General features: G+C 39.9%; 1 pseudogene; it reads right to left on the reverse strand.

The window, feature by feature from the left end:
* Positions 1-11,556: 11,556 nt before the first annotated feature.
* Positions 11,557-16,432, reverse strand: LOC107531330 (PRELI domain-containing protein 1, mitochondrial pseudogene; annotated as a pseudogene).
* Positions 16,433-23,420: the final 6,988 nt, after the last annotated feature.

Raw genomic sequence — 23,420 nt, forward strand, 5'->3', positions numbered from 1 at the left:
ACTGAGTCCTTTCCAGGAGGTTTTCAACTTACTTTTCCCTTTTCCAAGATTTTTAAGAGGAATCACTATCTATGGCAGTTAAAGCCTTACAAAATGTATTTCTTAAATAAGACTTGAAACTTGAAATTCCTTATTGACCCATTGGCTGCAGAATGGATGTCATGTTAGCAGGCATGAAAACAATATTAATCTCTTGTACATCTCCATTAGAGCTTGTGGGTTACCAGGTACACTGTCAATGAGCAGTAATATTTTGAAAGGAATCTTTTTTTTCAGAGCAGTAGGTCTCAACACTGGGTTTTCAATATTTAATAAACCATGTTGAAAACAGATGTACTGTCATCCAGACTTTGTTGTTCCATTTATAGAACACAGGCAGAATGGATATACATAATTCTCAAGATCTCTAAGATTTTCAGAATGGTAAATGAGCAATGGCTTCAACTTAAAGTCACCAGCTATATTAACCCCTAACAAGAAAGTCAGCCTGTCCTTTGACGATTTGAAGCCAGACACTGGTTTCTCTCCTCTACCTATGAAAGTCCTAGATGGCATCTTCTTCCAATATAAGGCTGTTTTGTCTACATTGAAAATCTGTCATTTCAAAATCTGTAGCCACCTTCATTAGTTATCTTATTTAGACCTTTTGCATAGCTTGCTACTGCTTCTACATCAGCACCTGCTACTTCACCTTGCATTTATATGTTATAGAGATGGCTTCTTTTCTTAAACCTCATGAACTAAACTCTGCCAGTTTCAAACTTTTCTTTTGCAGCTTCCTCACCTCTCTCAGCCTTTATAGAATTGAAGAAAGTTAGGACCTTGATCTGGATTAGGCTTTGGTTTAAGGGAATGTTGCTCGGCTGGTTTGATCTTCTATCCAGACCACTAAAACTTTCTCCATATCAGCAATAGGTTGTTTCACTGGAGTAGGACTTATAATTTCCTTCAAGAACTTTTCCTTTGCACTCACAACTTGGTTAATTGTTTGGTGCAAGAAGCCTAGCCTTTAGCCTAGCTTGGCATTCAACATGCTTTCCTCACTAACCTTAATCATTTCTAGTTTTTTGTTTACAGTAAGAAACATGTAGCTCTTCCTTTTGCTTAAGCACTGTGGGCCATTGTGGGATTATTAATTGACCTAATTTCAATATTATCATACTGCAGGGAACAGGGAAACCCAAGTTGAGGGAGAGAAATGTGGGAAGGGCTGGTCAATGAAGCAGTCAGAACACAAACAACACATCCATTAAGTGCCCCATCTTACATGGGTGCAGCCCGTGAGGCCCCAAAACATTTACAACAGCTACCTCAAAGATCACTGATCACAGGTCACCATAAAATATATTATAATAATGAAAAAGTTTGAAGTGTTGTGAGAATTACCAAATTGTGACACAGAGACACAAAGTGAGCAAATGTTGTTGAAAAAATGGCACCAAAAGACTTGCTCAACACAGAGTTACCACAAACCTTCAACTTGTAAATATTCAATACCTGTGAAGTGCAATAAAGCAAAGCACAGTAAAAATGAGGTATGCCTGTAATAACAAAAAATCAAATGTAAATGAACATAGTGTAACTAAAGGCATCACGTTTTCCATTTAGCTCTACTTTGCAGGAAGATCTGGAGAGAAATTTGTGAGGTGTTTGGAACATAGACAAAGAATACAGAAATAAGAATAACATACATAAAAGAGTTAATTTAAGATTGTATATTCAAGAATCTCTGGTCTGAGCTGTGCTAATTAAAAATTATGAAGAGCCTGGCCGGTGTGTCTCAGTTGTTGAGCATTGACCTATGATCCAGGAGATAGTGATTCAATTCCCCGGGACACATGCCTGGGGTTTCAGGCTGGATCCCCAGGAGTGGGCGTGCAGGAGGCAGCCTTTCAATGACTCTCTCTCATCATTTATGTTTCTGTCTCTCTCTCCCTCCCCCTTTCTCTCTCTGAAATCAGTAAAAAATAAAAAATAATAGTGCAGATGCATATCCTCAATGTCTCATCTTTCTTTCATCATGGTTTGAAAGAAAACCCCAGGTGTCAGGAACCTGGACTGAGAAAAGGGGAATGGTTGGTCTTTGGTTTCCTGTTCACAGTAACCTAGGAAAACTGCTGCTTAGAGTGGCCCTCTCTCCCCTGGCATCTCCTTAAAGTTGGGCCCAGGGACAGAAGGAAAATATGGGTAGAGATGAATTAGACCAGGAATTCACACCTTCCCTACAGACTCCCCACTCAGAAGGAGTTCACTGCCTGTCCTCAACGTACCAAAAGCAACCTCTGATTACTCGGTCATAGCACTTTGCATGTTTTCCTGGTACTCTGTTTGTATCCACTTACCCGTTTCCTCCAAGTATAACATACTATACTAGATTAGGATAGGATTGGATACGATCAAATAGGACGCAATAACAGACTCTGAGATTTCAGCAGCTTAGTGCAAATTTTTTCTCAATCATACAAAGTCTGATGCAAGTCATCAAGAGTTTCCCCATCTGGCAATCATGGGCCCAGACTATCTCCACTGTGTGAAACTGTTAGGTCAACACATCACTCCTGGGTCATGGCAGCATGGAGGAAGAGAGAGGGGGTGGTGCACTGGCTCCTAAATGCTTTTGGCCATGATTTGCATTCTCATCATTTGCATTCACATCTCATGGCTAGAGCCAGTTACACAGCCCATCGCCTGCAAGGGGCTGAATGGTATAACCTCCTGGAAGGAGAGACTTCAGTACAGTAAGCACTGTTTCTACCACTTCGATCTCATTTGTACTTGTGACCCCAAAACCTGGAGAGGGGCAAGTTCGTACTTAGTACTGAGTAAAGATTTGCTGAATCGTGTTGACTCTGCCCGATAAGCTTAAGGGAAGTCTCCACAGAAGATGGTATCAGGAAGTCCCCTTCAAAATCCTAACCCCAGGACAAGGGTCTGAAACAAAAGAGGAACCAAGAGAAAGCATTGCTGAGGGATCCAGATGAATGAATTAAGACAAGAATAGTCAATAGCATCACATGTCACAGAGGAAATAAATAAGAACATGACTGAAAACAGGCCATTCGATTTGACAATTAGGTCATTAATGGCTTTTCTCTGGTGCAGGCCAAATCTCATTATGGTGAGTTTTAAGAGGGAATCCAAGTCACTTCAGTGAGCTAGAGTTTCACAGTAGGAATGTTGCTCAAAACAGATGGCTGTTTGAGATTTGTAGATGTTTTGTTACTCTGAGATTTTTAACCCTAATAAAATGTCTTGCCATGAAATAGCAATAATAAGAATAGCTACCACTCACCACGTACTTGCTATATGTCCAGCACTCTGCAAAGTACTTTATTCACATTATTGCTAATATTTAATAACAATTCTAGAAAGAAAGTGTTGTTATATTCTGATTCCACAGTTAGTACGTATACAGTGAGGATGAGGGCCCAGTTCTGCTTGGTTTCAACATTTGTGCTCTTTCATCTACATCTCAGTCTTGTTCACCAAAACGTGCAGTGGTTAATGCTGTAGATATTAGATCTGGGGCACCCTGTCACAATGGAATGGCTCTTTCATATTGAATTAGGCTATCCTTTTATTTTTAGCCTCAGAATCATTCCATACTGAGGCAGAGTGATTATTATTCTGAATTATCATTCTGAAATTGCCCTCACTTAAAGAGATACATTATGTAATGTATTATGGTATCCAAACTTTCTTCAGTTCTTCCTTGGTTTGCTTACTGTTTATCATTTCAACCTTCCTTTTACTTATGGAAATAATAATTTGATAACCATAAATGATTTTTGACATTGGTTAATCCTCAGATGTTTTCTCTTTGACACAAAATTGTAAACAGTGTGCTATATTTGGATAATGATCTTTTCACAGTAAATTAGCAAAAAAAGTAAAATGTATACTTCTCAAATTTTACAGGGAAGACCGTGTTGAGTGTAGTATATTGGTTTAATTGCAATTAGATTGAGAGATTATCTTTGGAAAATTCTCTTTGGAGTCAGTAGGGAACCAGTAAGGAAAATTTGGAAATGCTCTCTTGGCCATACCAATAGGTAAACAATTCAAAACCATAGTTCATTTAAAGCTGCCAGAGAAAATAACACTGTTCTCACCCTTAATTAATATAGTCCTACAGTTCTATGGTGCTTGATAGTTTAATAATTCCTAAAATGACTGGCCAAATTGCCTTTTTTTAAAAAATATATATATCTTTATTGATTTCAGAGAAAGAAAGAGAGAGGAAGAGAGAGAGAGAAACATCAATGTTGAGAGAGTCATTGATCAGCTGCCTCCTACATGCCCCCTACTGGGGATCAAGCCCGCAACCCAGGCATGTGCCCTGACCAGGAATCTCCTGGATCATAAGTTGATGCTCAACCACTGACCCAAGCTGGCCAGGCCCAAATTGCCTTTTTAAATTAGTACCTGCAATTGAATTTCTACCTGGTTGGTCTATCTAGAATATGACTTATGATCACAGTGTTCCATATACTCTTTCATATATGGCTTTTTATTTTATTGAAAAATTCACTGGACTTTCTGTATGGGGGACACTGAGACACCTATTACACCTTGCCTATTAAATCAGACACGTATGCAAGTTAGCATTTATAAAGTTCATTGTAAATTTTATTCCAAGCTTCACCAGGAATTTCAAGTTTGTATATTACTTTCTCAGAGCCTGAAAACTAAATAATTATTAAAAGTAAGAATTATTTCATGTGGATCTTTAAGGATGAGTGTTGGAAAATAAACATTAAGCAGAATGAAATCTTATAGGTGTGTTTCATTTATTAATTTATCAAATATTTATTGAATGAACACTTGAAGTGGGCAGAGTGCTGGGCTGGATGCAACAGGAAAGATACTCCATATCTTCAGTGTCATATATTGCAGTAAAAGGAAACTAAGTGGATGGATTTGCTTAAGAAACATGCAAAGCAGTATTTCCACAAGTGGAAATAATATAATAATGCTCATTTCCAGTTTTTCACCAAAGTTTCCCCAGACATTGTTTGGTTGACAGGAGTACAACCTCTGATCGTTTCCTTAAAACAAGCTTCTATGAATATTTCCTGGGTTCTTGCACATTCGAAACTGCTTTTCTGTAGCCTCAGACCGGAAAGACATCTTGGCCATAAATGAAGTCTCTGGTTCGTTTTCCCCCCCCCTTAAATATCTTATAATGATTGTTCCATTGTCTTCTGGGATTGATCTATATCTTTAAAAAGTCTGACACTTGCCAACTTTGTTCCACCATTGGTGACTTGATATTTTTACCTGCTGGCTCAAAATATTTTATAATTTATTCTAATCACTTTAGGTTATGTCTTGATGTTGCCTTTTCTTGATCAATTTCCCCAGAAGCATGGTAAGTCCTTTAAATATATAGATTCATCCCATATTTTTATTTGTAGAAATGTTTCCTTGGATTCTATTTTTAAGTATGTATTCTGTGGTCTTCCTCTTCGGAGATTCCATATATATGTTTCCTTGGTTTTATGCCTATAAGTTTTACTCTATTTCTTTTCATCTCTGTATTTTATTCATTTTATTCACTTTTATTAAATAAACTTCATCCCTGCTGTGCTTTCAGTGATGTCTGTTCTTCTTGTGTTCTATCTAACTTGGTCTTTTTCTTTCCTTCATGATTCTGACAAATCCCATTGCTCTGCCTCCTTTAACTTATCTGTCATCCGTTATCCAGGCCCGAGTCATTGTATTTCTGCTTCGTATACCTTCATTAGTCATTGTTGTTACACTATTAACAATTTTTATATGTGGAGTGCTTTTACAGTTTTTATCTGCTTCTTGGCAATAGTTCTCTGGTGCATTTCATTCATCTACAGAAAAATTGTCCTGTCCTCCGTAGTTAATAGTATCCCCATATACGTGCTCTTCCAGCTCCTTTGTTCTTGCTGTTGTGACTCATATTTGAATGAGTTTAGTCTTCCTGGACCAGCTATTTGCAAAGGTTCCTAGCAGGCAGAGAAGGGCTGAGGAGCTACAGCCTGCCAGGCTGCACAGAGTCTGTGGCAACACACTGTTCCCTTTGCCTGGAAGGTTCTAAGCGGCTTCTACCAATGTGATTCTCCAGTTTCTTCACCAGCCGCTGCCACCAAGAACACATCTCTTACCTTTCAAGATAGTAGCCCCACTTTTTGTTGGTGCATCTTGCCTTGTACTTTCTGTAGTCTGCCATCTGTGTGGCCCCCAAGCCCTTTGCATCTCCCCACAATGCCACACCCTGTCCCGTCTCGTCTAGGGTAAATAGACCTCAGTTTTTCCAGGGTCAAGGAGGTTCCTAGGGCATGGGACATACGGTGCTAAAGCTAGGAAAGGGCTAGGCGAATTTCGACAAGTTGACCACCCTGAGTTCATTCTTGCTCACTGCAGCTTCCATTGAAGATGAGGTCTACCCCCTGCTGGAAGTCACTACTTACTGTGTTTTCTGTAACTCACCATGGCGGATGCTCTCGCCTCACCATTCTTCTCATTGCCTATCACCACTCACCATGCAGCTCCTTGCTGGCTTCTGCTAGCCTCAGTTGCTTTTGGCAGTGTGTGTGTGTGTGTGTGTGTGTGTGTGTGGTAGTTTAAGGCATTTCTAGGTCTCCTGGTTTCACTGAAAATGGAATTTGTGGATTTTTTTTTTCCATTCAACTTCTTGTTCTATATAATTCCCAAGAGAAGTAGAAAAATGCAGACAAAGCCTCTACCATGTTTCCTTGGAGCTCAATAGATATTTTCTGTTGTCTTTGTAGAGTCCCAGGTTGAAAAGCCCCACTTTGTGGCAATTGAATTTCTTGACCAAGTGAACACTGCAGGTAAGAAGGCCGGGAAGCTCAGAACAAGATGATCATGTAAGCAACACCCCATGCAGAGCAGTGAGCCTACAAGATGAATTTCAGGCTGTGTATGCTACACATTACAAGAACACATTAAGGCACATAAAAACACAAAAGCACATTGTAAACATCAAGTGCTATATGGATAAATAGTAATAATAAAAATAGTATAGGAGACACCTAAGAAATCCCAATGGGAGTCACTAGCCTACAGAAAGTGTACGTAGAATACAGAACTAAGTTTTAAATAATCCCTCTTTAAATAAGAAATTCCTGTTTCTTGATTATGACCAAATACATAAACAAAAGGGGGAAAAATAGGCAGAATGATTTGCTACATGCAAATCATTGTGGCAGATGCTGTTGCATGGGTTATTTTATTGAATCCTAACAACTCTTCAAGGTAAGTGTCGTGGCATTAAGTGTCAGAAAAGTTAAAATATCCAAGATCATGCAGCTAACAAAAGCTAGAGCTAGGATTTAAACCTGGGTGTCTCTGGGACCAATGCCCTTCTTGCTATACCACCCCACCTCTTTTCAATCCAAGAAAGAAATTGATGGAAGTTCAATGCATGGAAGAGAAGACTTGAGGGAGGTGATAACTTAAAGCAGGGGAGTGGAAAGGGCATCATTGAATTCTAATCAGATGTGACAAAAGCTCAAGTATAAATAGTGTAACTGCAACAGGAACACAGAGGGAGCAAGAAAGTCAGCAACCATATTTATTAAGATTTTTAATGCAATTGCTTCAACAAGCTGGAAAGACATTTAAGACTTGAACAACTTGGTGCATCTGGTTTCATCCCCTGACAGAAGCCATTTTGACGAAGTGGGAATTAAATTCACAAATGTAAGAAACTAGAATAGTTTATCAAATTTCTTCCTGCTGTTATGAAAAATAATGTTGTGATAGGGAATGAGATTAAATCTCTCAAAAATCAAATTTAGTTTTAAAAAAGAGACAGAATGGCAGGTTAACTGGTCTACCAGAGGGAACAGAAGTATGAGGTCTAATTCTTAGAAAATGATTTGCAGAAAGAAAGTCTGATTCTTCATGTCACTGAAAAGCTATTAAAATTAGATAAGCTCCGAGTATTTGAAAATGCTTAGCCTACAGTCCCTTCCCAAATTACAGGCATGCAGAAACTCTACTGTTCAGGTTGACATCATTGCAATCATCTTTGTCTTCAGTCAACCCGCCTAGAGACTCCAATGGGAGCAAAACCCTGTACATGTTTGACCATGGCTTCTACATAGTGCCCCCATGAACAGGAAGAAATTTGGGGCTGTGAGCTTTTAGCTGATAGGAGGAAAGTACACTATGTAGGAAGCTAAGTGATTTGAGGAGCTTATATAGCCTTGACCAGAAACCTCCTTACAATGCCATATATCTTATTTTGTTAATTTCCAGTTATTCCTGTAAGTTATTCAATAAGGAAATAAAACATTAATTCGTCATCTCCAGACACTGGTGCATGTGGATTCCATTCATCTTTCTCTAACTGCTCCAGCACATACTGACCTCTTCTTTCTCTGAAAATTAGTCCTATGGCTGATGTGATAGAGTTGACCCTTAATTGCTTTTTTTGTGATTGTTTATGTAGGGAAACTTTGACTTAAACTAGAGGATAAGTTCTGTAATCATTAGTTGTAAACATTGGGATAAGCAAGAGCAGACACTTAACATCTATTAATTCACTGAGCACAAGGGAAAGGGAATGTTAATGGAAGGATTGAAGGGAAGGAAACAATGAAATGCAAAGCATGAAGCTTGTTGAGGAAGGGGAAGCCTTCATGAAGCATTACAACACTGAATACTGGGCAGCCAAAAATTTACAAGGAATTCTGGACACCTGGGAGAAGTGAGGGCAGAAGTACCAATAAACAGAAGAAAGCATGAGAAACGTTGACTGCTGCATCTATTTGTATTCACTTAACTAAACAACGAATTGAAAGTCATCGTCTTCAATATCCTCATGCACAGCTTCAGGAGGAAGAAATATAGCCATCAAAGAAAAGCACAGAGTCAACCACAGGGATCAATGTAATGACAGTTGCCAAAGGCAACTTACTCTTTTATCCCAGAAAGGAGTATAGGAATATACCAAAGACAAATACAATTTGTCCAAGAAAGTAGAAAGCAAGCCCTGGTTATATCTTTAGGCCACAGAATTGAATATGCTGTCTTTTCCTCATTCAACTTACTCCACCCTCATCCTTCATTGCAGCCTCTAGTTACCAGGTTTAAGAAATAAAATTAACATTTACAAGTGGTACAATGTGAAATTTCATTACACGCGCACACAGGCTCTGGCACACAACAGGTTCTCAAATAACATCGTTTCTTTTAACAACAGTTCGTTATAACATTGATAAGAGGCTGTAGGAACTTAAGTCTTTATATCAATTAGCTTATGGTAAAATTGGTTTCATTATATGTCATTTCGAATAAAGTCACAGGACCGAACAACAACATTAAGTGAGGACTTACTGTGTATGTGTGTATAGCAAATCATTCTCCATTTTCATGATTTTTTAATTACACAACATTAATAACACTTTGGTTAAATGAGCAGAAATGCTAAGGAGCAGACAAGTCAGACCATATGGAAAACAATTTTCGTTCATAAAAAGCTTAATCGTTACAAGGAAAACATTAGAAGATGGATGTGTTATAAAAGATCCAGATGACTCTAATTTGTCTCTTTATTTATTTTGTGCTCTCTAAGCCACCTATTGGCTTTCGGAGGGGAAAGTCAATCCATGATAAGGCTTTTAAAGCTGAATCACACTAAAGTCTGTTTGACAACGTGATGCTTGATGCTTAGAAATTCTGAGTTGCAATGTTGAAAGGCAGTAGAAAGACAAATAGGAAGCAGCCAATCGAAGGTAAGTAACAGGCAAGGCTTTTTTCTTTTATTCAGTTTCACCAGTGTCTCTAGATTTTTTCTAATTTTTTGAAAAGTATCTGACTGGTTAGCCTGGAGCTGGGGAGAGATGAGAAAGGGACCTGTGATCAACTAAGCCGCACTGGGGGAAATGAAAGCTGGCCTCTCTACCCTCCAAAACGGTGCCTTTTTGTTCACTTTTTCTCCTATTCATTCAATCAATATAAAATTTATTGCATATCTGACCTGGATAATGTCATCTGAGTCACTCAATGATAATTAAGACACTGCACTTGAACTTAAAGGAACTTATAATCAGATAAAGGAGAGATTCTACCAATAATCATAATGTAATTGAAGGTGGTAAACACAGGAAGAGCAAGGCAAGAACAGTACTGAGTATAATTTGAGAATGTACAATCCAGGGCTCCAGACTCAAGTTCCAGTATATGTTCCACTGTATGGGTTGCACTTAAGTGAATTATTTGGGAGCTGGCTTGCAGTTTTTTCTCTTGACCCTAAATTCTGCTGTCATCATGAGTGACTTTATTATCTTCAAAGCCAATCCAACTTCATGACTTTGGAAACTTCCTCTTCTGTTTTGTTTTGGCTACCCCCTCCCATAACTGACATAACTCAGGACTGTTCCATCTCTGAATCTGTTCATTAATATAAGCCACCCCTGACCACAGACTACTATCATTCCAGCCGACACACAGTTACTCCCAGCACACATATTCGTCAGTCCTATCAAAACCTCTGGGGCACTAACTATCCTACTTTGCTCTTTTCCACCACTTCCAGGTTTCATTTCCTTCCTTTTTCATCTAAGAGTCTGTGGTTCATAGCCTCAACTCTCTTGCTAATCTTTTTTTCCATCTTTATTGAGATATAATTGACATATAATATTGTATAAGCTTAAGGCATACAGTGTGATGATTTGATACTTGCATATATTGCAAAATGATTAGCACAATAAGGTTAGTTAATACCTCGATCACCTCACATAATTACCATTTGTGTGTGTGTGTGTGTGTGTGTGTGTGTGTGTGTGTGATGAGACCATTTAAGATCTACTCTCTTACTAGCTTTCAGTATATAATCCAGTATTGTTAACTATAATCACCTTGCTGTACATTAGATCCTAGAACTTATTCATTTTACAACTGTAAGTTTCAAAACACCATATTAGTATAATAAAGGGTAAAAAGCCACAAGGTCATCTAAATAGATACAGAAAAAGCAATGGACAATATCCAAAACTCTTATATGACTAAAACATTCAACAAACTAGAAATACAAGGGAACTCCTTCAATCTAATAAAGGGCATCTACAAAAAAACCACAACTAACATCATATTTAATGGTAAAAGCTTAAAAGATCAGGAACAAGACAAAGATGTTCATTCTGACTACTATTTTTTTTTAATTCAACAACTATTTATTGAGTGACTATCATGTGCTAGATATTGTTCCAGGTACTTGCAACATATCAGAGAACAGAACAAAGATCCCTACCCTTGTGGAGCTTACAGTCTAGCATTTATGAGCACTTTGCCTGCATGCTGTCTGTGACTCCAGGCAAGTCAGGTCGCCTCTCTTCACCTCTGTTCTCAGCTACCAGGTGCAGGAAGAAGCAGGCCCAGTCCAGGTCTGAGTAACCTGTCTGGTGCAGTGTAGAGGCCAAACAAGACATAACCCCCAACCCACTACCCAGGCAGATTGGACTGGAAGTTGACTTTTGATAAAGTATAAGGGGCGAGAACAGGGGGATTGGAGCCAGATGGTCTGGTGTGCTGCTTCACCAGGGCCTGGGCTGGCTACACACACTGCTGCTGCTGTTGCTGCTGCTTGGTGGCTGCCTTGCTGGCAAGGTCCTTGGCCTCTGTAGCTGCCAGTGCCGTCTCCTTTGCCTTCTCCTTGGCTTCTTTTTTCTATCTCAGCAAGGGTTTTGGAAGGGACCTCACCTTGCAGCTTAGCCAAGGTGTATTCAAAACCCTTCATTATCTTGGTCACATTGCTTTTGAACCAGGTGAGGCCAAATTCCTGGACAGCTCTGAAGATGCCAAATAAACTAGAGGAGACCTAGGCTTTCTGGTGGATTTCAGTCCAGCAGCTGTTCTCAGAGTTCACACAGTAAATACATCATTCCTCCACCACCTTAAGCTGGGCATGGTTGATGTTTCAGGTGAAGGTGGTAATGGTCCGGTTCTGTGGGTCCACAATAGAATCTTCCAGGATGTACACCAAGTGAGCAACATTGTCAGGAAATAGTCACTCAGCCCAGTGGGGCATCCTGTTGGTCTTGGTCTGGAGTCTCTGGGACAGGACTGATTCTTAAAAACTTTTTATATCTTAAAGCTATTAAGTTTTGTGGATTGTCTCAAACATTGCAAATATTTTTTAAATTTCAAGCCATTAAAGTATAGTTGATACAATATTGGGTTTTATAGCCAGGAAGAACTGAATTTGAACACCAGTTCTGCCTCTTCCTAACAGTATGATCTTGGGCACATAACCCTCACAAGCTTCCATTTCTCATCTGTGAAATGTGAAGAATGATACCTACTATGTAGGATTGATGTGAAGATTAAGATAGATTATATATATCTAGTCACTTAAGTAAGGTTCTTTGGTTTTAGGCAACATAAACTAACTCTGACTAATTTAAGCAAAACAACTAATGTGTTGGAAAGATATTGAGATAGCTCACCAAATTATGGAAGAGGTGGACAACCAGGCCTTTGGAAGGACAAAACACAGGGGCAGCCCCAGGGGACAGCAGCAGGAGCCCTTCCATGGACTACTCAGCTAAGGTCCAGCCATCACATGTACCAGCTCCATTTACTTTTTGTCTCTGGTGTCTACACTCAATATTCAAACTCTCCACTGAAAGAATTTGGCAGGCCTAATCCAGATCATATGCCTTCCTCTATAATCAGGGAGTGGGTTTAATTACAGAAAGGGAGGCAAGCAACACCCCCTCCAAATAACAAAAAAGAAGGGAAGGAGGGAGGAAAAAGAGAGAAAGAAGGGAGGGAGGGAGGCCAGCTAAACCTGCAAAGTGCCAAGTGCTGTATCTGCTCCTTTAGTAAACTCAAGAAAACAGTACTCATTCATTCCAGGAGACATTTTTATCAAGATTTTATACATACTTAAAAAAAGATATTTCACTGACATCAGAATCTTAAATGAGTTTCTCAAGATAAGTTATATTTTGCTCTTACTGAACTCATTCCCAAGAGATCCAGCCCTAGAATCAAGCTGAAAATCTCAGTACTCAAAGGGCTCAGTGCTTCCTAGTCGCCATAAAGCAGCAGCAGGCCTCTTTCTTGGCCCTGCCTCCTGAGGATATACTATGCATGGTTAATTGTATTCTTGAATAGAGCAAGATCCTGAATGGAACAAGTATTTGAAGATAACCTTCTAAAAGATCCAATATGTCAAAACCAAAATAGAAATGCGGGAAAACAAGTTTTTAAATTTATACAATAAAACCATGATGGAAAATCCTCCAAAGATAGTAGTATTCTTGGAAGGTACTTAACCTTCTGAGACTTGATTTCTGGTCTTTAAATGTGTTTGATGGTATCTACCTCTCATAACTACTCTGACGATCTAAACAAGATGAAAATGAGACTTAAAGTATAAGTACCGTATCATAGGAATCCACATTTCCCTATCTCTTTTCCCTTTGAGCCAATTGAAAGCACTATGAAAATGTTCTTTGCCTGATTTTATATACACATATGCATTTATAAATATATAGAATTGTATAATATGTAATGTATAGGAGTATAATAATTGATGTATTTAAAAGGAGGCCTGCAAAACATCCTGCCAGTATCCCAATATGATGCCATTCCTCACAGCAATCCTGCAAGTTCCACTTTACAGATGAAGAAAGTAAATTTCAGAAAGTTTAAACAAGGGCCATGTCAAAATTCAAACTTAGCTCTGACTCCAGAACTCATGGTCTTTCCCCTAAGCCACATTACCCCCCAGGAAGGTAAGATGTTCCATAAAGAAATCATTGTAGAACTAGACAACACGGTAATCAATTGCTAAAGAATGTGATTTCTTCAGCCAGTGCTCTGAAAGGACATGAAGAAACTCATAAGGTGCTTATGTATCTAAGCCCAGCACCTGGCTTAGTGCACAGGAGGTGTTCAATAAGGGTGTATGGAATAAATCTTGTCTCCAGTTTGGTGGGGAAGATTCCATGGAAGAGAAGAGATGCCAAATACCTTCAAACACTTCTGGGAAAAGGGTTTGAGGGGGAAAAAGTTAACAGATTTTAGGTTGTGAAATTCTTTCATCCTCTCTTCCCCCATCCAGCCACCCAGCAATTGTGATTGTCATTTTTTTAGTTAAAGAAGAGGAAGAAAAATAATGAAGAGGAAAGGAGGAAAGAGAAGAAGAGACCTATGAGTCTCTACAAGTCTGTTATTAATAGTTTTCATCACCAGTAGCCTTTCAGCTTTGATTTTTCTCTCTGATGGGCCACAGTATTTGAAATCAACCTTTCAAAGAATCTGATATTTCAAAGGTAAAATGAGAACTTCAGGTTGCCAAGATTTAAAACTTTGTAGACATTGACACACCATGATCAAGTAAAATTTACTCCAGGGATGCAAGATTGGTACAATACCTGCAAATCAATAAATGTGATACATCACATAAACAGAATGAAGGGGGAGAGGGGGACACATAATCATATCAATAGATGCAGAAAAAGCATTTGATAAAATCCAGCACCCACTGAAGATAAAAACTCTCAGCAAAGTGGGAATAGAGGGAACATACCTCAACGTAATAAAGGCCATATATGACAAACCCACAGCCAACGTCATATTCAATGAGTAAAAACTAAAAGCATTTCCCTTAAGATCAGGAACAAGCCAGGGATGTCCCCTTTCCCCACCTTATTCAACATAGCCTTGGAAGTCCTAGCCACAGCAATAAGACAAGAAGAAATAAAAGGCATTCAAATTGGAAAGGAAGAAGTAAAACTGTCATTATTTGCAAATGACATGATACTGTATATAGAGAACCCTAACAATTCCACCAAAAACTACTAGAACTGATCAATAAATTTGGTAAAGTAGCAGGATACAAAATAAATATCCAGAAATCTGTTGCATTTTATACACCAATAATGAACTATCAGAAAGGGAAACTCAGAAAACAATCCCATTTATAATTGCTTCAAAAGAAATGAAATACCTAGGAATAAATTTAACCAACGGTGTAAAAGACTGGTACTCAGAAAACTGTAAGACACTAAAGAAAGAAATTAAAGAAGATACAAATAACTGGAAGCATATACCGTCCTCATAGATAGGAAGAATTAACATCATTAAAATGCCCATACTACCCAAAGCAACCTATAGATTCAACACAATTCCTATCAAGATACCTGCGGTATATTTCACAGAACTAGAACAAATATTCCAAAACTTTATATGAAACCACAGAAGACCCTGAATAGCCACAGCAATCTTGAGAAAGAACAAAGTTGGAGGAATGACACTACCTGATGTCAAACTATACTACCAGACCATAGTAATCAAAACAGCAGGGTACTGGCATAAAAACATACATATAGATCAATGGAACACAATAGAGATTCCAGAGATAAACCCACACCTTTACAGTCAATTAATATTTGACAAAGGAGACAAAAACATACAAAGGGGTAAAAATAGCCTATTCAATATATGGTGTTGGGAAAATTGTAGAGATACATGCAAAACAATGAAACTAGGCCACCGTCTTACACCATACAAAAGAAAAAACTCAAAATGGATTAAAGACTTAACTGTTAGGCTAGAAACCATAAAAATCCTAGATGAAAACATAAGCAACAAAAACTCAGACATTTCTCAAAACAATAATTTTTCTGGTATATCTCCTCAGGCAAGGGAAACAAAAGAAAAAATAAACAAATGGGACTATATCAAACTAAAACAGTTTTACACAGCAAAGGAAGCCATCAACAAAATTAAAAGACAACCCACTGAATGGGAGAACATATTCACTAATGATACATCAGATAAGAAGTTAACATCCAAAATTTATAAAAAACTTATAAAACTCAACACCAAAAAAGTAAAACAGTCCAATTAAAAAATGGGCAGAGGACCTGAATAGACACTTCACCAAAGAGGACGTACAGATGGCCAACAGACATGAAAAAATGCTCAGTGTCACTAATCGTCAGAGAAATGCAAATGAAAATTCAGATCACAATGAGACATCACCTCACACCTGTCAGAGTGGCTACCATCAATAAATCAACAAACAAGTGTTGGAAAGGACATGAAGGAAAGGGAACCCTCATGCACTGTTAGGAATACAGGCTGGTGCAGCTACTGTGAAAAGGAAAGCAGTAGGGAATTACCTCAAAAATTAAAAATGGAACTGCCTTATGACCCAGTGATTTCACTTCTGGGAATATATCTGAAGAAACCGAAAACACTAATTTGAAAGAATATATGCACCCCTATGTTTACCGCAGCATTATTTATAATAGCCAAGTTTTGGAAGCAGCCCAAGTGCCCGTCAGTAGATGAGTGGATAAAGAGCTGTGGGACATTTACACCATGGCATACTATTCAGCTGTAAAAAAAAAAAAAAAAAAAAAAAGAAGGAAATCTTACCTTTCGAGACACCACGGATGGACTTGTAGAGCATTTTGCTAAGTGAAATAAGCCAGTCAGAGAAAGACAAGTACCATATGACTTCACTTATATGTGGACTCTAATGAACAAAATAAACTAACAAAATAGAAACAGACTCATAGATACGGAAAAGAGACTGACGTCTGTCAGAGGGGAGGCGGATTGGGGGGCTGGGTGAAAAAGGTGAAGGGATTAAGCAAAGAATAAAAAAGAAAGACTCATGGACACAGACAACAGCGTGATGATTGCCAGAGGGAAGGGGGTGCGGAGAAGAGGTTAAAGGGGAGAAAATGGGGATGGGAGGAGACTTGACTAGGGGGTGATAAACACAGTATAATATACAGATGACGTATTATAGAATTGTATACGTGAAACCTGTATAATTTTATTAACCAATGTCACCCCAATAAATTCAACTTAAAAATTTTTTTAAATAAAGATAATTATTTATAAAGTAAAAAATAATAATAAATAAAAATAAAATTGTATAGACATTGAATTATTTGTATGATATAAACCTGTTGGAAAACCCTCCAAAGAGATCTATCCGAAAGTATATCTGATTTGGATAAAGCCATAGCCCTAAAAGATATTTCCTCAAATTCTCTGAATTGGAGCTGAAGAAGTATATATTGCAGTTATCTAATTTTTCTTTTCTTTTTTGGTATTTAGAGATAATTTTTTTCAATGAAGATTAGGAAATAGAATCAATCAGATTCTTAAGGGGAACACCACGAGGGCTTCACAATGCACACAGCAACTCTCCTCCCTTTCTAAGGGACACCATCCAGCTAAACTCTGAATGAGGGAGGGCTCCAACAGGATTGGCATCACCCCACCCACCCCTGGAGGAGTCTTGTTATTAAATTATTTTTCAAAGATTCGCCTTCCCCTCGTCTTCAGAGGCATACAGCTGGGAGTCATTAGCTGTAATCAGTGGGCAGCCAACAAAAGAGGAAGCAGTGGGGGAATGCTCTGTCTTTCTGTAGCAGCCATCTGGGCAGAGGGAATTTGGTTTTAAACCCTAGGGGGTGGAGGAAGTTATTGGGATCTCGTTATATTTGGACTTGACTTCAGACCCTAAACAAAAGATCTTTTTTCCCCTCCAGCTTTGCTTTCTGGAAATGGGAGTAAAAGATACCCATAGGAAGCTGGTGGCCATCGCACAGGACTTTACGGGCAGAGTGGGCAGACAGTCTGGCTACAAAAGCCAAACACTGGCTGGTTGGGAGACTGTTTCCAGAGGGTCTGAAAGAAAGGAGGAGCTCGTCCTACTGTGAGCAATCGCCCTTTCTCTTTCCTTCCTCCCCCAGCTCACAAAGAAAAGCGCGCCTCGTCCACTCACACAAAAAAGAAAATTATGGGCGTCTTTTAAGATCTCCACATTGAGAGACCATTTTTCACTAGTTTCAAAATAGAAGACCACATTTTTCATTTCATCATTTCTCTCCCTTCTCTGAGGACATTGGCAACGTGATGTAACAAAGAATCAGAACACACTCTGAGGCTAGAAGCCTGAGTTTTATCCTGGTTCTGTTGCTAACTGAATGAGTAGCCTTAGCAAATGAGGTCAGCTCTGGGCCTCGGCTCCTTCATCTCTAAACTGAAAATAATGATAGTTATTTCTCATAAATTTGCTAAGAGAAATTGTAACGATGGGTATCAAGCATCTAGTATCCTCTCTAGAACCTAGCAGCCAACCACTAATTGATTACAATTTTTCTTTGTGATATTTATAACAAACTTTTAATAAAAGTGGCAAAATACACCAAATCATTTCAGAGGATTTGGGGGGAGAAACTTAACAAAGTTAGTTAAGCACGCCTCATACCTCCAAGTCAAAGGTCCCTAACTTGGGAATCTATGGGACCAAACACCACAATAGAATGTATGTTTTAGCTTCACAGGGTCTTTAATTTTAAATTTTATTTTCAGTGTCTTAAAATGCAGATTTCACATTAAAATATATATTTCCGGCATCCCTTGAAAAACGGAAAATTTAGCCACCCTGGGCCAGCATTTCTGAATAGCAACAGAGGGCTAGGGCTGAATAGGGGCTTTCCTTTTCAGATAAGACCTGTGCTCTTCGGTGTCCCCTTTCTCCCAAATGCAGGATTCTGTCCCTATTTCACTAACTTACCCTGCCTGGCCCATTTAGGCATTTGAATCTGTGATACTTTATCTAACCCTCTGCCTCTATGAGAAACAAAAGGTGTTTCATGGAGGATGCTGCTGGTAGTTGCTGGGCATGGAGTGAAAGGAAAATCATGTCACATCTTGATTACTAGGACAAGGGGCACCAGACCCAGTGACTTGCACAGGAATTTGGAGACTTGTCATTTAACGTCCACAAGTCTCAAGTCCCTAAAGGCACCTAATATTTACTCTGCCATTTCACAAGGTGGGTGTGAGGATCTATTAATGTAATGGATGTGAGCAAGCTGGAGAATGCTATGTACAAGTGTAAGGTAAGACTATCAAAGAGAATGGACACAATATTTAGAGGAAGGAAATTATTTACCAGCCCATCTCTAATATTATATCTTCCTTGGAAATCACACAACTAAAAGGGATGTTTAAAACAGTTGTATCTAGCCCTCGATTCTACAGATGAGCGATCTGAGACATGGGAAGCAGCGTTTAAGATGCTTACAATACAGTGAAGAACAACAAAAATATATGAAGAGGGTGCTCACTGAACCGATACCTAAAACCATGTCAGCCTCCATGAAGCCCAGGGAGGGAAATTGCAAGTCACCTGAAGGAGATATGTTTTTTTTGAAGGGAAATAAACTGCTTCTGCCTTGGATTTCAAACTGTAAGGATAGTAGGTGCCTCCTTGCTCTGAGGAAAGGCTGTAACAGGACATATGTGCCATAAGCAGACACAGAGATGTCTCTCCCTTGTTTGCCAAGCCATGTGGATGGAGCGAGACATTTTTCAGAAAGAAACTAGGAGTCTTCTGGGGGGGGGAGGGCTCCTTAAGATTCAAACTCCCTAAGATTCAAAATAAGGACATTTGTCAGGAAGGACCAAAAAGTCCCTCACCCAAGGTCTGCTGGCAAGAAAGGGAAGTCCCAAAGGGGAGCGCACAGGAGAGCGGGGGTGCAGGGCCAAGGCAAGTCTAAGAGTCGGGTAAGCATGGGGCGCGGCTGGAAGCTGTTCCGTGTCATTTTGGATCTTCCTAAAAACAGACAGAGAGAGGATTAGGCAGGCAAGGGGTTTGTTGGGGGAAACTCTCCTCAGTAATAAGGGGGAAGGAACAAGAAAAGGAGAGCAGAGTCTTCAGACCATGATGCAGGACCCACACATGTGAAGGGACAGAAGGAAGCAAGTGGGACTAAGTCCTGAGGAGGCCTCGGCCAGGCCGACGGGGGCCAGCTGAGCCACAGCTGCCCGTTAGGAGTATCTGTGTCAGGCGGAAATGTCCCGGTTCTAACGCCCTGTCCCCAGCCCTATCTCCATCAGTCTAAAGGTGGGACAGTGGAGGTGGCTATCGATCAGCTGTGCTCCCCACAGCGATCTCCCTGAAGGGCGGTCTGACCAGGTCACCTCTGTGATGGCCATAGACAATCTGGCCAAATGGCACGCTGCCATGCTTGGGGACTCACAGCGTCCACCATGTAGATGGGCATCTGGGCCTGCAAAGGATTATTCCTGAACCAGGCTGGACAAAACTAATGTTCAACAGCAGACTAACTTGGATTTTCAGTCCTCTCCCTCTGCCGCCCTTTTAGAAAAAAGGCTTGCCCTTTGGGGACTAAATAAATCTCTTTAAAAGTTTATTTATCTTTATTAAAATATAGTTGACATACAATATATTAGTGCCAGGTGTACAACATAAAGACTGGACTTTATATGTCTTATGATTAATCATAGGAAATATATTCAATAATAAACCCCTTGATTTTCAAACATAGAAGGGGTCTATTGTAAACTCCAAGAGGGCGATAACAGATTTCCTGCTCATAATATCATGGAAGGGAGGGGAGTAACCAAGCAACGAATTAAAAAAATAACATGTCATGTCAATATATTTGTACCTTGGGTAGGAAGGTACATATGGCTGATTACATATGGCTACAGGAAGTTATTAAATAACAGAGGATTTTTACAGAGTCAATCAGTGACAGAGATATCTAACAGCAGTTATGATAACTTATACCTGTATAGAACTTTGTAGATTAAAAGAACTTTACATCTATTACATTCATAATCCCATGACAACCAGAAAGAGGAGACAGAATAGTTTGTCTCCATTTTAGGAATAAAAAAACAGAAGCCAGTGGAGATTAACAAATTTTTCTGAACTCCATTACCTGTAAGTAGCAAAGTTCATACTGGAATCCTGTTTTATCCCCAGACCCTCCTGTCTAGGTTGACTCCCTAGATTGCCAGGTCAATGCACTGGACAATAAATTCATAGGATGCTAAAGGAGGGAAGGATCTCATTTGGCTGCAGTAGTCAGAGAGGTCATTCCAGAGCAGGAGAGATGGGCTCTGTTTCTTTTTTGGGGTGTGTGTGTGTGTGTGTGTGTGTGTGTGTGTGTGTGTATGTGTGTGTGTGTTTCTGCGTCTTAAATAATGGGTGGGACTCAGAGAGATAGAGAGGAGCGAAATGACATTCTAGCTGGGGAATGCAGGACATTGTAGGAGAGCAAGTAAAATAGCTTGACAGGAACAGAGGAACCTTAGAAAATCCAGAATGGTGAGTTGGGACTGGGTGGGGAACTTTATCCAGAAGGAAGTAGAAAGTATCAGGTTTTGGAGAAGGGATGATGCCATCGAGGCCATTGGGAAGAGCACTGTGCCCAGAGCCCTGTGCCTGGTGTTTCAAAGGCAGAGAGATGGACCTAAGGATTATGAAATTAGTTTACCAAAGGACTGGGACCTGATTATAACAATAATGAATACAGAAGAGCTGAGTGTTAAGGAAGTAGAGAATGAGACAGTTCCCATCTCAGAAATCACAGAGATGGTTTCCAGAAAGAGAGTCTCAGGGGACAGGATCAAAGAAACAGATAAGAAACCACTTTAAACAGCTTTTATCATAAGGATCCTATTTCAGACCAATCCCAAAGTAAATGAGGTTAGGAAATGTTTATGTTAGAAGATTTGCATGTAGAACACTGTTTTCCTCTTCTTGGTTTCAGGGCAGCCAGACAGAAGAAATTAAGTGTAATTAAATATAAAAAGTATCAATTAGCACTGATTCTCCCATCTATAGAGAGAAATGACCAGTTGGGAATGAGTGATCTAATCTTTTCTCAGACCTCAGAAGGCGCAGTAACCAGACATCCATCTAATCAAATGGAAGAAGACATCACAGGAAAGAAAAGGGAGGGTTCCCAGTACACAAGGGAATTTTTCCCCCCAAAGTAGCCCCTGTTCAACAGGTCATTATAACCTCTAAAGGAGTAATGTCTGATGTTCTGCTAACTTATACTCACACAAATCTGACAGTCTTGGTCGAGACAGAATTTTAGTCTTGAGTGATATTTCACCTGCATCACTTAAATATTCAAACCTTTATATACGTGATCATCTGTCAGAATAAACACATTTAGCATTAATTCCCACTTACATTGTTTTGACCAAGTAGATTCAAACCAACCACTTCTCCATTCTCTAAATGACTTTATATTTCAGTACTGAGTACAATATTTCCGGATTATAACTTTCTGTTCCCTTTGCAATCATACACAGGGGGTCCCACCGACACTTTTACCATTCTTCCTGCCCAATTTCTCTCTGCTCCTTGCTCACTGAGAACCACATCTATGCATCACCAGTCAATGGTTTTAAGGCATTTTCTAATTGGCATGGTTTCCCTCCACTTTCCCCTGTCCTTAATATCCACCCTCTCCCCAAAACATACACTTACACATACACAGCCTTATACATACAGATTCTGAATATAGGGTAGATGCCTTGCCAAACAATTATATTGAATTTCACAACATAAAACAATTAATTTGGTGATTTTTATAATAAGCTGCTAAGTCTCCTCAGTCAAGCACACCCAAGTCCTACCCACCCACCCCCATCCTGAGCGTACCTGACTGTACCCAGGGGCCCAGACACCTCCAGTAGGAATAACCTCCATTCCTCTGGGATAAACCGTCCCTTACTAGCTAGATAAAGCTCCCAGGCCACACTCGACAAGAGTTCTAGAGTCTGCCTCGGGACCTGCCCTGCCTTCCTGGAGCCAGTCCCCTCCACCACCTGCCACCCCCTGCCCCTCTGTGCGGGCTTCTGTGAGGGACGTCCTCCCACCAGCCCCTTCCCCTGTATCCACGCTGGACACTGCGCTTTTCCTGTGTTTCCCGAAGCAGCTCTAACCCAAGGCTGTGAGTAGTAGAATTCTACTGACAGCTTGAAAGTAATGGAGGGCTGTACAGGGCAGAAAGCAACTTCCTTTCAACATCAGGCAAAGGGGGACATGCACTGGCCAATCTTGACAGCGAGAAATTTTCGGGAGCCATATCCCTCCATAGGCCACAGGCATCGTCCTCCGTGTTCCTGGGAGCCCTCACTCTTCCCGTGCCCTCCCCACACGCCCCCTTCCCTCTCCATTCACAGACCCTACTTCACTTGATTATGCAGATCAACAAAGCATTATCTTTGTCTCATTCTGATTCCTCCCCAATTTGCCCAGGAAGTCTTGTCTTTCTCAATCTAAAGGCCTATCAGGGCTTTTCGAAAAGCAATAGAATCATTCCCTTGGGAATAATATATTATGTGATTTCCCTAGAAGACAGAAACAGGAACAGATTTTCATTTGTTAGTAACTTTTCCTTGCTCTATTCATAATGGCTAAATATTTGGAAAGTCTTTTAATTAGGGCACAACTCCTTGGAGCTCACTGCAGTGTCCCCAGGAACGCTCTCCTGCAGCCTTGAAAGCTGTGGGGCCAGCAGTGGTCATGAACCCTGCTAGCGGTGGGCTGACTTCACCCTGAAACTCACTCACAAGACCACCAACACCAGTTTGCTCCCAGG

The sequence above is a fragment of the Miniopterus natalensis genome, chromosome 9 (assembly GCF_054644295.1).
Source record: "Miniopterus natalensis isolate mMinNat1 chromosome 9, mMinNat1.hap1, whole genome shotgun sequence".
Lineage (NCBI taxonomy): Eukaryota > Metazoa > Chordata > Mammalia > Chiroptera > Miniopteridae > Miniopterus > Miniopterus natalensis.